This window comes from Xenopus laevis, chromosome 6S (genome assembly GCF_017654675.1).
Source record: "Xenopus laevis strain J_2021 chromosome 6S, Xenopus_laevis_v10.1, whole genome shotgun sequence".
Taxonomy (NCBI): Eukaryota; Metazoa; Chordata; class Amphibia; order Anura; family Pipidae; genus Xenopus; species Xenopus laevis.
Genome location: NC_054382.1, coordinates 109,603,384 through 109,618,645, shown reverse-complemented (window position 1 = coordinate 109,618,645; position 15,262 = coordinate 109,603,384).

Genomic DNA, 15,262 nt, shown 5'->3' with positions numbered 1-15,262 from the left:
TATTCATATTCCAGTCTCTTATTCAAATCAATGCATAGTTGCTACAGTAATTTGGACCCTAGCAACTCGATTGCTGAAATTGCAAACTGATGAGTTGCTGGATAAAGAATCTAAATAACTGAAAAAACACGAATATTAAAAAACTAAAGCCAGTTGTAATATGTCTCAGAATATCACTCTTTACATCATACTAAAAGTTTTCTTTAGTAGTAGATGCTTATCGTCTTTGTGTGGATCATTTTTGTCTCCACCGTAAATGCTCATAAGCAAATGCAAACCACAAACCCAATGTTTGCCAACAGAACACAAGTGCCAGTTGCTCTTTATGTGTGCTATATGCATTCAGGGTAGATATGTCACTCAGAAACTGACTGTTAAAAGTGAATATTTCCACTGACGTGTGTGTTCTAAGGTTCACTAACCATGTGAATAATCAGGGACACATCTAGAAAATCCAGGGAGAAGGGTTTCACTGATTTTATTTAAATTAAATGAATTCAATTTGCAGTTGGGACAACCCAGCAACCTGCTATTATTATTAGAATTGTCCCTGATGCTTCTAAGTGATCTGGTAACTTTAGTCTGGGCACATCATTCCTGTTAGGGTATTGTGGTGTGTAGAATTTTGAAAAGCATTGATCGAAACCCTGCTACTTGTACCTGTTATTTCCCATCGACATTGATGACATGTGTTACTTGTAGCCCCTGAGTTGTATTTTTCACTCAAATATGGAATAACTCTGAGTAGCAAACACCTGTTCCAGCTCAATGTCAGATATACTACCACTGCTTAGTGGCTGTGGCATTTGAAGGCACCTATCTTCATTTGTATTTACCTAGTTTTTATTTTTATACTGAACAATTCCTTTAAATGAAGAAATATGCTTGTCCTATTAGCTTGAAAATGAAAACTATATATCATTTTTTTTAATAAATGTTTTTATTTATTTTCACAAAAGAAAGAAAAAACAAAATTAAACAAAGTATATAAATAATCTGTTCGGAATTTGGAAGACCAACAGGAAATGCCATAAATTACATAGCTTAACATATATAGATACTGAACAAGATATTCACACGATTTTACCATGTCTAACAAACGGCAGATTTAGAGGAATGAAGGACCATACCCAAAATATCATCCCTGTCGCTTATAGATTACTTGTGGAGAGCAGACTATTGATTTGGTGACTCCTGGGGGGTGATTGACGATTCTGTGTCTGTGATCTATAAAGATTCTGTATATATTGAGTTGTGTCTTGTACTGCGTTGTTGCTGAGTAACAGTTCTGTATCAAACCACGTGGTATGTCAAAACGCGTAAATCGTTAAATGTTTAGTATGAGTGGGGAGTGAGGATACAGTATGTATGTCATCCAGGTCGAAAAAAATGTTTCTGTGTATTCCTCTTTATTCGTAGTGGTTTCTAGCCAGTCCATGTGAAAGATATAGTGAAGTTTTTGTTTAACTAGCGAAAGTGGGGGTACCGATGGGGAAAGCCAATGATGAAGATGCTGCCATTGGTCTGTCCGCTAAGTGACTCTTAGATCGTGATAGCTTTAGTTGTGAAGGGGGAATCCCAAAAAGTACCCATAATAAAGAAAAGGGAGCTGTCTGTTGAGTTAAAGATCTCCAGTATCCCTGTACATTTTCCCAAAATTTCTGTATTACAGGGCAAAGCCAAATGCAGTGTACCAGGTCTGCTCGAGGCTGATGGCATCTCAGACAGTTATCCCTGTCCAAGGTGCCAATATGATAGCGCCTGAGCGGTGTAAGATAGGAATGATGTAAGATCTGTAGTGACATCTCTTTGTATTTGCTTAAAGACAATACCCGCATAGTTTTTGCATGATATTGAAGTAATTGAGCGTTATCTATTTGCGGAAGTATTGAGGTCCATTTAGCTAGAAAAGTATCTGTTGATTCTAATGTGGTTCGAATAATTCGGTATATCTGAGACGTAGTTTTGAATGAGTCGTTTTTAGGCCATAGTGTGTTTATCGGATTTTCTTTGTCTGCCTGGGATAGATGTTGAAGAATCGTTTTAGTGAAATGGATAATCTGAATTGAAAGTAAATAGTCGTTGGAGAGAAAGGGGAATTTTTGAAACTATAAATCATTCTTAAAAAATGCGCACACACACACACACACACACACACACACACACACACACACACACACACACACACACACACACACACACACACACACACACACACACACACACACACACACACACACACACACACACACACACACACACACACACACACACACACACACACACACACACACACACACACACACACACACACACACACACACACACACACACACACACACACACACACACACACACACACACACACACACACACTGGGGCTGAAACTGAGGTCAGGCCAAATATGCAAAAGGAGGCATCTCTGGGTTGACCTCAGCTTCAGCTCTGCTGTGTGTGAGCAAAAATACGCAGGCTGAGAGTAACCAGAGCCTTCACTCTGTGTGCCCATAGCCTTCAATACAATCAGTGAAGCCCTTCTACCTGGATTTTCTGTATGTGTTCCTGATGGATCACATGGTCAGTGAACCTGAAGAGGAGCACTTCAGCCTGTGTGCCCACATCCTAAACAGTTTCTGTATCCCACACACCTCCATAAGGTTTGATAATAGAATTGAATCATGTAAGGTCAAACAAAAGTTGACACTGGGCCATGGTATTGGCCAGGTGACACTAGTCGACTGTATTCAGTCCAACTGCTGAAAGAGCAGCTCAGACGTTTGAGAGAATGAGACAGAGACTGCACTTGTATCTTTGCAGAGTATATCGTAATTTGCTCTTGATGGGGCCCTGCCCTATCACTGGATCCTTCTTCTTTTCAGCCATGCAGAAATTCTTGTAACATAAAGTGATGGTTGTAGAATTGCTTTTAATGCTATTAAGCAAAGGGCTCCCCTATCCCTCATAGTGTGTCCCTACTATAAGGAATTAAAGACACAGAGACATATATGATGGCAAAATCGGTGGAGGTCACTGCTTTATTTAACAATTTGGGCAAAAAATTACTAGGTACACCCTGAGCCCAGCTACGTGGACTCACTGCCCATACCATAAAACCGGCGAACAAAGAACAAAATTAAGTCTGACTGCAAAACTACCTACCTCTCCTTTAAATAACCAGTAACAGTAATTTTTTTAAAAAAAATTAGTTTCTTTTTAACCAAAAAAAAACACCAACACAGTTGAAACTTAATATGCAAAGCTTTTATTAAGAAATTAATTACCAATTCTCTGCATGCGCTCCTCTTCTGAAACGGCGACAGGGCGATGATCCATTTGCTGTGCTCGATTTCTCCACCTTCTATAGGAGATAGCCAGGGAGGAGAAATTGAGCATTGCTCGATGGATCGTCGCCCTGTTGCCGTTTCAGAAGAGGAGTGCATGCAGAGAATCGGTAAGTAATTTCTTTATAAAAACTTTGCGAATTAAAAGTTTAAACTGTGTTGGTGGTTCTTTTTTCATTAAAAAAAAAAATTACTGTTACTGGTCCTTTAAGAACCTTTCTTCAGTAACCAACCCCCCTGGCTCTGCCCCCAGGCCCACCCGTCTTTTTCCACCGCTGGGTAGCCACTCCATTGTTCTAACCTGGGGGGCTGGGGGCAGCCAGGTACTATGACACACCTGGGGGAAGGGAGGGGGCCCTGCCTAACCTCATCTCAGCCCTTCACTGGCTTCATTCCCATATGGGCATCTGTGAACCTTTGTATTAGTTCTTGTGGCCAGTACTGTCTGAGGATCCCAGCACATTTGTAAGTCATTGCTTCCGCTCTTAGTTCATATGTGCCTTACGTTAAACACCCATTCTGTCATATATAGTAACGTAAACTACATGTTTGCGTGTTATCCCCAAAACAGGGCTGGCCTTTACTATTGAGAAACCATAAATAAATAATGTGTTGTGTGATTGAGTCACTGTTTAGATCTTCTATAAAGACTGCGCTATACAGGTCACAATGGCACAGCAGATGTCGGTGCACAGAGCCTAAGGGGCTAGAGAGACATGGCACAAGAAACATGTGGTCTCCACAAACCTGAAATTCTAGTTTCTTCTCGATGTAATCAATAGGCAGCTGCTCCATTAAGGCAAAGTATGGGGGGAGGGTAAGAGCGTAAATGGACAGCCTACTCTTTGTGTCTCTGGCCCAGGCCTAAAAAGCATTGATCAAAGACGAAAGCTTGTATCAAAGTCAATGGTCAACACTGAGAATAGAATAATACCGCATAAGTGATATAGTTAGAGCAACTGTTAAAACTCCCCTTGTAGACTCTCCAGATTATATTAGTCTGTTGGGTGCAGAAAACACTTGACCTTTCCATTATACTGTTTGGATACAGAATGGGGCAGCCAAAAGCTGTCAAGAGGCAACAGTTCCAAAACCTAAGGGCATGGACACACATGCAGATCTCAGGGGCGTTTTCGCAGTTTTTACAAAAGCTGACCGCCGCATAGATACGCTTAGCGGTTTAATCTTAAAGCAATGGCAGGTTATGCTAGAAGTGTATATATTGGTTTTTTTAAAAACTGTGGTGCAAACCGTGCCAAAAACGCGCCTGAGATCCTCATGTGTGTCCATAACCTCGTACATGTAGACATTAATGGCTTATATTGTATTGTCATGTTATGATTAGGCCACAGGGGTCTGAAACCTATGGCTATCATCTGTGCTGGCACATGTTGCAGATCCTTGGCTGGATTATAAATTGATGTATATTAATTGTTCCTGGGATTATGAAGACTTGGAGTACCTAGTATGAGAGAGAAGGGATGGACCAAGGAGCATGCTAATAGAATGACAGAAGCAAGAAGTTGGGTGGGGGGCGGGTGAACAAACCATCAACAGGACCAGTAAAGACAACCTGAAGCTTTTTAGCTGTTCCAACATTCCCCACCTGAATTCCCAGAGATGAAATGTTGTTGCAGCAGGGCTAGAATTAATTCTGCATCTTCATAGTAAAAGTAGTAGAAAGATTTAATGTGCTATTATTATTTTAAGCCAATGTAGAAAAAAAAAAAAGTTGAAACTGGTGAAACACTTTGTTAGAAAGTGCTTGTTTATCTGAAATTAGCATATAATCGTCTGTCTACTCCCAGCACTCTTCTGTACGCCTCATTCAGTAAATCAGTACTGGAAATGGGGGTTGAGGTTCTCTTTTTTTTTTTCACCCTTTTGTTTTTTGTGGTAAAAAGGTCACAGGCTCCAGGTCATAAAACACATGGCAGGCAATTTTCTTTTCCACCCTCCCTTGTTTTTGACATACAATAGAGTAAAGCACCATTGCCAAGAGAATGAATATAAAGTAAAGCTTAAAAAAACTGTCAAGGACAAATAAAGGGACACATTTGTGTCTAAAATAAGGCATTATCAGTAACGTATATGCCATCAAAACAACACACAATGGGGCAAATTCACTAAAGGGCGAATTTTCTGCCAGGCGCAGATTTGTTACCAGATTTATTCACTAAAATGCGTCTCAGCTGCCGAACGCTGGCGAATTTTCCCTAGTGTTATTGTCGCTACCGTTCATTTCTGGCACTTATCTAGCACTCTTGTGCTTAGGTTAATTTGAATAGGACGGGTGTCTAATAGTCATATGGACGTATTTATTAGTTGGTGAAAATATGGCATGCCCCTCAAATTAGTTAAAAAAAATTGTTCACACATAAGTCTTCGAAGCAAACCCTGCTTTAAAAAAAGAAAAGTCACCATGGTTTTATACAACTTGAATGCATTTCCAGCATACACGATATAATGTCACTGACATATATATTACATTGACATAAGATTAAGGAAGACGTTGCTTCGTTTTATCAGTTCGCCTGGTCAGAGGTGGCAAAGTAAACTCTGGCGAAAGAGGCAATGTTCAGTAAAATTCACACTTTCCTGAATTTGAGTAATTTGTAAAATTCCTCTTGCTTTGTCGGACAGACGCTCTGGCACCAGAGAGGAGATTTCAATTTTGGGTCAACAATTTTATGTGCAAGTTATAAAAGAACACATTTGTGAGTACCCACCTGCAAAAAAACAAGATTACAATTATGGGAATCCCATTTGTCTCTCTCTGAAAATTACAAAGAAATTGTTAAAATCGGATTAAAAAGTCCGCAAAATTTGTGAAAATTAGATTTTTTCCTGCAAAGCAAATTTTCGGGAAAATGTAATAATAAATAAGCGTAAAAAACCCAAGCGGATTTGATTGGCGTTTGCAGCAGAAAATATTGAGATAAATTCGGACTTTGATAAATAACCCCCTATGGGTAAGGTCACAAGATTCGGGGAGATTTAGTCGCCTGGCGACTAATCGGCTCTTCTTTGGGGCGACTAATCTCCCCAAACTGCTTCTGCCTGCTAGAATGAAAAATCGCCTGCAGCATGGCACTCGTGGCGCTTCGTTTTCCGAAGTCGCCCGAAGTTGCCTCACGAGGAAACGTCAGGCTCCTTCGGAAAATGTATAGCCGTGAGTGCAATGCCGCAGGCAATTTTTCATTCTAGCAGGCAGAAGCAGTTTGGGGAGATTAGTCGTCCCAAAGAAGAGGCGATTAGTTGCCGGGCGACTAAAACACCCCGAATCTCCCAGTGTGACCTTACCCTAAGGGGTCTAATACACATGCAGTGTACTTAATAAACCTCATAGACCACTATACGGGGTGTCATACAGTGTCGGACTGGCCCACCGGGATACCAGAAAAACTCCAGGTGGGCACAGGTGGCCTATTTCATGGTCATTCCCTATTTCGTTATGGGAAAGAAATCCATAATAATGGAAGAATATAGTAAGTAGATATAAAAGACTATAAGAATAAAGAGGTTAAGTGAGAAAAGGAGGAATAATATGTTCTGTTGAAACTGGGCCATTCTTCTTTCTCTTCTTTGCCCCTTTCTTTCTACAGGCTCCAGATATTTATGATGACAATCTAACTAATTTTTTGTTTGTCTTCTACATGAAAAAACAGCAAATAAAAATCATTGAATGGAAAAAGCACAAATAAAAAAATAATTGAACAATCCACAAAAAAATACAAAAACTTCTGCCAATTACTAGTAAAAAAAAAAATCACCTCTGAAAGTCCAACTAGATTAAAATTGTACAATCGGATCAGCACAGCTCCCATTGATTTCTATAGGGCCACGACTAGTTTTTACACTTTAAAAATCTCAAACTTTTAGAGAAATGAAAAAGACACGAATTTTTAGAGAAAGAATTCAATTTGTGAAAAAAATAGGAATTCTAATGTTAGTAAATAGGCCCCATTTTCTGTACCGCATAATAACTTTAAACAACAATAACCCCATTGTCGTTTGTCCATGTGCATACACAGGAAACATTTTTGAGGTCACCTTGGCCTCTAGCCATTTGACAAGAAAAAATAAATAAAAAAATTATATATATATATATATATATATATATATATATATATATATACACACACGGTATATGTGTGTGTGGCTTATTTAATTTTATTAGAATGCTCTAAAGTTGATGGCCGAATGGGGAGATTTGTCACCTGCACTAAAAATGCACGACTGCAGGGGCAACAAATACCCGGAAAGTGCTTCTCCGCCAGCTATAATTGAAAATACCAATGATACTTCGTGCGACTTTGGAAAACGAATCGCTGCGTGTGATTAGCACCAACGTTTTTTTTTTTCATTTTAGCCGGCGCAGAGTCAGGGAAGGCGTTTGGGGAGATCGGTTGCCGCAAAAACGAGGCGATTAGTCACCAGGCAACCAAATCTCCCCAAAACGCCCTGTGTGGCCTGACCCTTAGCGCGGATGACAAATCTCCCCGTCATGGCCCTAAATGAACAGTAAAAATAGGGGCTTGTTTAGTTTATTCTACCAGAAAAGTGATTATCTAATTTATTTATAGAGGGTTAAAGCTCCATTGGTGGGAGGACTTGAGCCTAATTCCTTGTTTATAGGATTTTATTCACTTGCTTGGGATTACATGAACTAGTACAGATAACAAGAAATAATGTATGCCTTTGGGTAAGCAGGGTCCTTTCTTGATTGAAAATGTTTTTATTGTTTAAGTTAAACAAGCAGGAATTTCAACAAAAGATCAAAGCAGAACAATGAGGCACACCAATACAACTTGTAGCAAAAATACCTAAAATGAAGAGTATAAATATGATTGGTGAAGCCGTATAAATTGTTCAACAGATTAAAATAAGTTCATTAAAATTTCAGTATCCTTTCTTCTGCTCTCACAAATTGGCACATATTTCTTTCCAATTCCTCAAAACAAGATGCATCAGAGCAGAGCTATTGACATACTAATGGAAAAACTCTTTACTCCATGTCCATTAAACTCGACTACTCCACTAATTACCATGGAAGTCATTTCTACTTTATACATGGAACAGCAATTTTCCCTTTGAATTAATGCTGCTGTTACTCACCTGCACATCTCACACCATCATCCATGCTATAAATATAACCCAAAGAATTCTAGGTATGGTCATTTTCCCACTGTAAAGAATGTCTTTTGCAGGCGTGCTCCAGTATTCATGTGGAAAACTACAGGATAAACCCCAGTATTCCAGTATGCAGCCAAAAGGCAAGAGGAGGCTTTATAAATTAAGCCATACCCCGAGTGACAAGCCATTCAGTGCAATCCCATTGGTTGTCCTTTGCTCCGCCAGGCATGACATTTCTCTGACAACTATTTCTATCAGTGTGAGGTCATGGACTGTCCTGACAGTGACAGAATTAAAAAACACAGCCCTCCACTTTTCTGTGGGAAAGCTTGGTTAGCGGACTGTCCAGTTAAAGGGGTTGTTCACTTCTGAGTTAACTTTTAGTATGATGCAGAGAGTGATATTCTGAAGCAATTTGCAGTCGGTTTTCATTTTTTATCATCTGTGGTTATTCAGCAGCTCTCCAGCAATTTCAGCCATCTGGTTGCTAGGGTCCAAATTGCCCTAGCAACCATGCATTGGCTTGAATAAGAGACTGGAATAAAAGGGCCCGACTAGAAAGACAAGAAATAAAAAGTAGCAATAGAAATAAATATGTAGCCTTACAAAGCATTTGTTTTTTAGATGGGGTCAGTGACCCCCATTTGAAAGTTGGAAACATTCAGAAGAAAAAGGCAAATAATTCAAAAATTAGGGTCTCACTGGGCCCTCTACACTCCTGGGCCCCACTGCACTGCACCACAGGGTCTGCTTCACCTGTATCTACACCCGTTTGGTGAGACTATAGAGTAGATAAGGCTTCCTCAAAAAAAAGATGAAAAGTCATTGCGACTTTTCATTTTTACAGGGTGATAGGCTGAAAAAGATCGTAAATTCTTTTTGGGGTTCCCTCCTTCCCCCCTACATTTCCTTACATATAGCACCTAAACTATACACTGCGCAAATGTGTAAGGCAATATAACAACTCTATTTTATTTTATTAAGGTTCCCTGGACTTGTGTAATGTAATGTATTTGCTGCAACATGTACGTCCATTGTACTTTAATTTCACACTGTATGCTAATAACGCATCACTAGCGTAACTTCGTATTATCGCTAGCGCAACTTCGCATTTGTTTGGAACCCTGGATGCAACTTCGAATTTTCGTGAATTAGCGTTGTTCTGGTGAATCTACGCCTGGCGAAGTGTTGCGATGTGAGCGAAGCCATCGCTGGCACAATTTTGGATGTAAGTAAATTTGCCCCATAGTGCTTCCCATTTTTCATGTGGATACCTCCTGTCACTCCCCCACATTTCTTGTTCAAGCCCCTGTTTTGTACATTAAACTTTCCAGCATGCATAAATGATTTACCCATTGTGTGTGTGGGGTAGAGGGTCTTTCCACTTTCTTGTAATATGTTTCCTAGCTAAAAACAAACATTCAATAGCAAAAAGACTTTAAATTTGGGTTTCACCAGTCATCCAACTGGCTTTTTTTTTTTTGTTTGATGACCGATGAAACATCTTCAAGAAAAAACACAGCAAGTCCAGTTGATTTGACTTATTTCTACAGATAAAGTCATTCCTGGTCTGGCCAATCCTTTCATCTTATTTTATTGATGTGTGTTTATAGAGACCCAGCAGGCCCTGACTGGCAATCAGTAGATTGTGGCAAATGCCAGAGGGGCTGCTGTGAAATACAGTAGACGGTCATTAATATTGGGCTGGTGGGGGCCTGTTTGGGCATCTGTGTACTTGAAATCCCAGGGCCTATTATGAATCCCAGTCCAGGGAGCAAGTTTTAGCAGCAACTTGCTTTTCCAAGTTTAAACCCAATAGTTGATATTTTTATGGACATCACAGGGATCAGTGTACAGAAGCTAGGGATGGTGGAGGGTGCAATGGGTACATATAATTCATATAGTAAAAAAAAAGGAAGAAACACTGCAGTGGCTTTGGGGGGATGATGGGAGTTTAGTAATTACACAGCTGGTGTGCCACAGATTAGCTATTACTGACGGCAGATCTTAAAGCTTTAACCAGGCTCATTCCTCAGAATCCCTTATGCATGAAACAGGTTGCCAAAACATAACTATGTAAAGTGCAAGGCCTTTCCCAGGCTGCCACATTATCATCCAGCTTCATTCTTATTTCATCTGCTGCGTGTAGCGTGCTGAAAATATTCGACCACACCTATTTTATGACACCCCTCCCCAAATTATCACGTCCAGTTTACAAAATCTGGCAGGTTATGAAACACATTTCTGGGAGTTTTAGGGCCATGTTTTATGTGTTAATACAGTTTTACTGATGTAGATGACATTGCCTTTTAAGCTGTGAGTCGCAGTTCTCTCAAGAGACTTGCTTATTTTAAATTGTTACAATTGTATCTTTGCATATCTTAAGTTGTGACAATTGTATCTCAGTGCAGGTGCCGTGTATTCTGGGCTCTCTGCCAAAAAGCCTCTCAATTCAGTTAAGTTTCAGAAACATTGTATCTTTTTTTGGCATCAGTGTAGGAGATCAAAAGATAAACTCAGGAATTTAATACAAATCTGAGGGCCGAGCTGTCAAAATCGAGACAGACAACTGGACAGTTGGGAGATATGTTATAGTTAAATCCCAAGTCCAGGCAAACATAAGAAACAGAATATTCAGCCGATAAGCACATTGGATATCAGGCAATAGTGCTTGCACACAGAGTGCTTTGATGCCCAAGGTAAACCCCGCTCACCTGGGCACCCGAAAATACATAGCCATTGGGAACTGCAGGAATAGCTGTGGGTAAAACCTATGAATCATATGAAATATTTTGAAGGCAGTGACACATGATGATGCAATTCATAGGCCAGGGGGCAGGGCACACAGAGCATTAGCTCCAATGCTTTTAGCCAGCGAGAGAAGCACATCAGGTCTCTACCCCAGTTCTGTTTATCTGCACCGAAAAATACAGCTTCCACTTGTTTGCAGGTTCATGGATCAGAGCGGAGATTGGCCTGAGAAACACTACAGCAACTATTTTCAGGCCAATCTCTGCTCCATGTACCTGCACTCACGTGGAAGCTTCTCAGTGCAGATAAACAGAGCTGCGGAAGAGACTTCTCTCTGCCTAAAGAAATAATGCAGGCTGAGAACCGCAGAGCCAACGGTCCATTTGCCCTTGGCCAAAGATTTCCACTGTGGCGTCTCCCGTTCAGCACAATTAAGAGGTATTTTCAGGCACTGTTAGATGTTAAAGTGATTTCCAGCAGATGGCAAAGTGTACTTACTGTCACTATAGGATATACTCCCTTATATAATAATAGCATGTATCACACTATACACCCCTGTCTCTCCTGTTGTCTTTTGTGGTCATCTTCCTTTTTGCTCATTTTCTTTTATCTTCTAACCTCTTTTTCTCCTCTCACTCCTTTCCATCTCTCACACCCTCGCTTATCTTCCCTCTGCTTCTTTATTCTGAACTATAACCTACTTTGCCAATTTATTTTTCATGTACAATCTTCTCCTTCCTCCCCCCCCCCTCATTCTTTCTAAACCAATGGTCACTTTACCAAAAATAAATCAACAGCCACAGTTTCTGAGAGCCCTAAGGTTCTGGAACTGAGCTGCATACAGGGCCCAAGCAAGAGACCACTTTCCCAGGTACATACATTTATCTGTTGGGAGGCATGGGAAAACACTATTAAACTGGCAGTTAGGCAGGTTAAAAAAAAAGTTAAAAGGTTGATATTGATGGACCTGTGTGTTTTTTTCAATCTAACTTACTATGTTACTTTGTATAAAATGAAAAGAGAGCTCAATTTCCATGAGCCAACATTTTCATGAACCTCATGTGGGCAGAGCAAGGGATATGTCAATGAATGGGGAATGGGGAAAGCTCATAAAGAGTCAGCCAAACGTAACATAGTTTACATAGTAACATATGTTGAAAAAAGACACACGTCCATCAAGTTCAACCTTTTAAGTCTATATATAACCTGCCTAACTGCCAGTTGATCCAGAGGAAGGCAAAAAAAAACATTTGAAGTCTCTCCAATTTGCCTCAGAGGGGGGAAAAGTCCCTGGATCAACTTGTACTATGAGCTATCTTCCATAACCCTGTATTCCCTCACTTGCTATATTGGGTATCTTTTAACTTCAAGGACTACAATGTCACTCCCTGGGTAATAGAGACAGCGCTGTGTGAAATTGATGCTATATGACATTTTTCTCCAAAACACAATCTATTTGTAGACGTATAACATTATTTTTACACAGCAAAGCAAACTGTTTTAGGGACAGACACTGTTATAGACAGGGCAATACATAGGTACCTTGGTTGGCAGCTTCAAGAGGCAGCTCTAATGTGCCTATTAGAAAAAAATAGCACAATGCAGTCTTTAACCAACTGCCAGCCCCACTGACACTTGGAGAAACTAAGGGGAATGTGGATAGCATTCTACAATCTGGTTGGCACATGTGCAATTGTCTGTGTGCACACACTGGATGGAATGGGGATGGGCAGGGGCAGGGGTGCTTCGCCAATGAGGCGAGTTGAGGCTGTCGCCTCAGGCAGCAGCACCCCACTAGGTACCAGGGGCGGCAAAAATGCTGCTCCTGGTACTTTAAGAGCGAATTTCCGGGGGAGGGGGGGCAGCAGCAACTGCTGCTGCCTCCGGCGGCGGAGGGGCCAGGATCGCCCCTGGGCAGGGGGAGGATAGGGAAGTGCCAGATGGATATCCGGTGCTGCCCATCATTGTATACTGACGTCTGGTGTCCACAGTAGTCACTGTCCATCAATTCACTTCCCATTGTGCTTCTTGGTGAGGGGGTTAATTCACTTATATAATTTATCACACTACCCACAACTGGAGGGTTACTGACATGAGTTTAACTATTATGTCTCTGATTACTTTTTAGATTCTTCATTACGATTAATTTTGGGTTTTTAAGCTCATTGTGTACCTGTTCCCTATGACAGCAGGGAAGGGAAAATGCAAATATACCGTTTTTTTTCTTCTTTCTTTTCCTATGTCTCTCTATTTAATTGAAGGTCAGTGGTTCCCTGTGCAAAACATTATAGTTGTCGCCTCTCAAAAATGAGAACACAGAATGAGTTATAAAGTCTCAACCCACACAGAACAGTACACCAGAGGGAAATTCCACATCTCTTAGTTGACTGGTGTAGGATATTTAGGTTTGAATTTATCATAGATGAGGTCTTATATTCAATCCATGATAAATATGCCTTTAAAGGAGAACTAAAGCCTAACTAAAGAAGTAGGTAGAAATGTTGTACATTATGTTTTGGGTTTCTGTATCAGCCCAAGGCAACCACAGCCCTTTAGCAGTAAAGATCTGTGTCTCCAAAGATGCCCCAGTAGCTCCCCATCTTCTTTTCTGCTGATTCACAGCACATGTTCCATGCTGCTGTCACTTACTGAGCTTAGGGACCCACTTACAATATACAGTACACATAGAATATAAATATCACAATATAAGGCTGATTAGTAATTAATACACATAATTACTACATGGCAGCACAGAAACCAGTGCAACTAACATGGTAATCTAATGATCGGCCTTGTAGCATCAGTTTATATTACAGACAACCCTCATTTCCTGCTTAATAATCAGAGCCCACTGAGCATGTGAGTGTCACAGACACTTTCCAAGATTGTGACCCCATTTGACAAGTTTGAAGTCCTGGATCATTGCTGCTAATGAGAGGCTGAGACTTTAGGCTGGTGCAATACGTTAAGTATATAAAAATATGGCATTTTTAGCCATATTCATTTTTAGGGTTTACTTTTCCTTTAAAATTAGCAAAAATATGTAAGCAGGAGTTGTGTGCAGATATACCTTGTTTTTTTTCCATGAAGTTCCTTTCAAGCTCAGGGCATGCAAGGAGTTCAGCAGCACTAGCAGTTGACCTGCTATGGATGATGTCTTTGATGCAGTAGTTTTTTGAGACAATCGCCATGCTTACTACAGGTATGGGATCTGTTATCTGGAAACCCGTTATCCAGAAGCACCGAACTACAGTAAGCCCACCTCCAATATATTTCATTAAAATCAAATAATCCATAATTTTAAAAATGTTTTCATTTTGATCCAAACAATAGAGTAGATAGAAGTTCCTCAAAAAAATGCTAGCGTCTTTTCCTTTTTACTGGGTGATAGGCTGGGGTAACCTCCTTCCCCCTAAATTTGATAACATATGGCACCTAAACTAAACTGTGGGCACATGTGTGGCCTTGTATAGTGTAATGTATTTGGTGCAGCATATATGTCCATTGTATTTTAACTGCACGCCGTATGCTAATTTAGCCAACACTAGCGTAACTTCGAACTGCTGGTGTATTTTCACTGGCAAAGTGCGCTGGCGAATTTTCGCTGGTTAGTGAATTTTCCCCTTGAGAGACTATTATCAGTAAATTAGCAGCAATATCTATTTTTGTAGCCGTAACAAGAGTCTGCTACTAGTAGCTCTGTGTGTGTCTTTGCCCTAAATTCCAATTCGGACAACTGCAGGGGAAAAAAAAACTTTTCAAAACCACAAAAAATAATAAAATAAAGTCTAACTGGAAATAGACTTAGAATAAGGATCTGTAAATCATACTAAAAGTTTGTTTTAAGAATTACTAGCCCTTCAAACTAAACACTTGAAAAAATGAAAAAAGTATGGGTTTGCAGAGGGGAGTGAGAGAAAACAAAGTCTTCTTCCCTTTTCATACAGCAGAGCAGTTTAGTCTCACAATTAATATCAGGCAAATTCCATTCAAGCATATGACAGGCTGCATGGTCACATTTGGGTGCTTCTCCG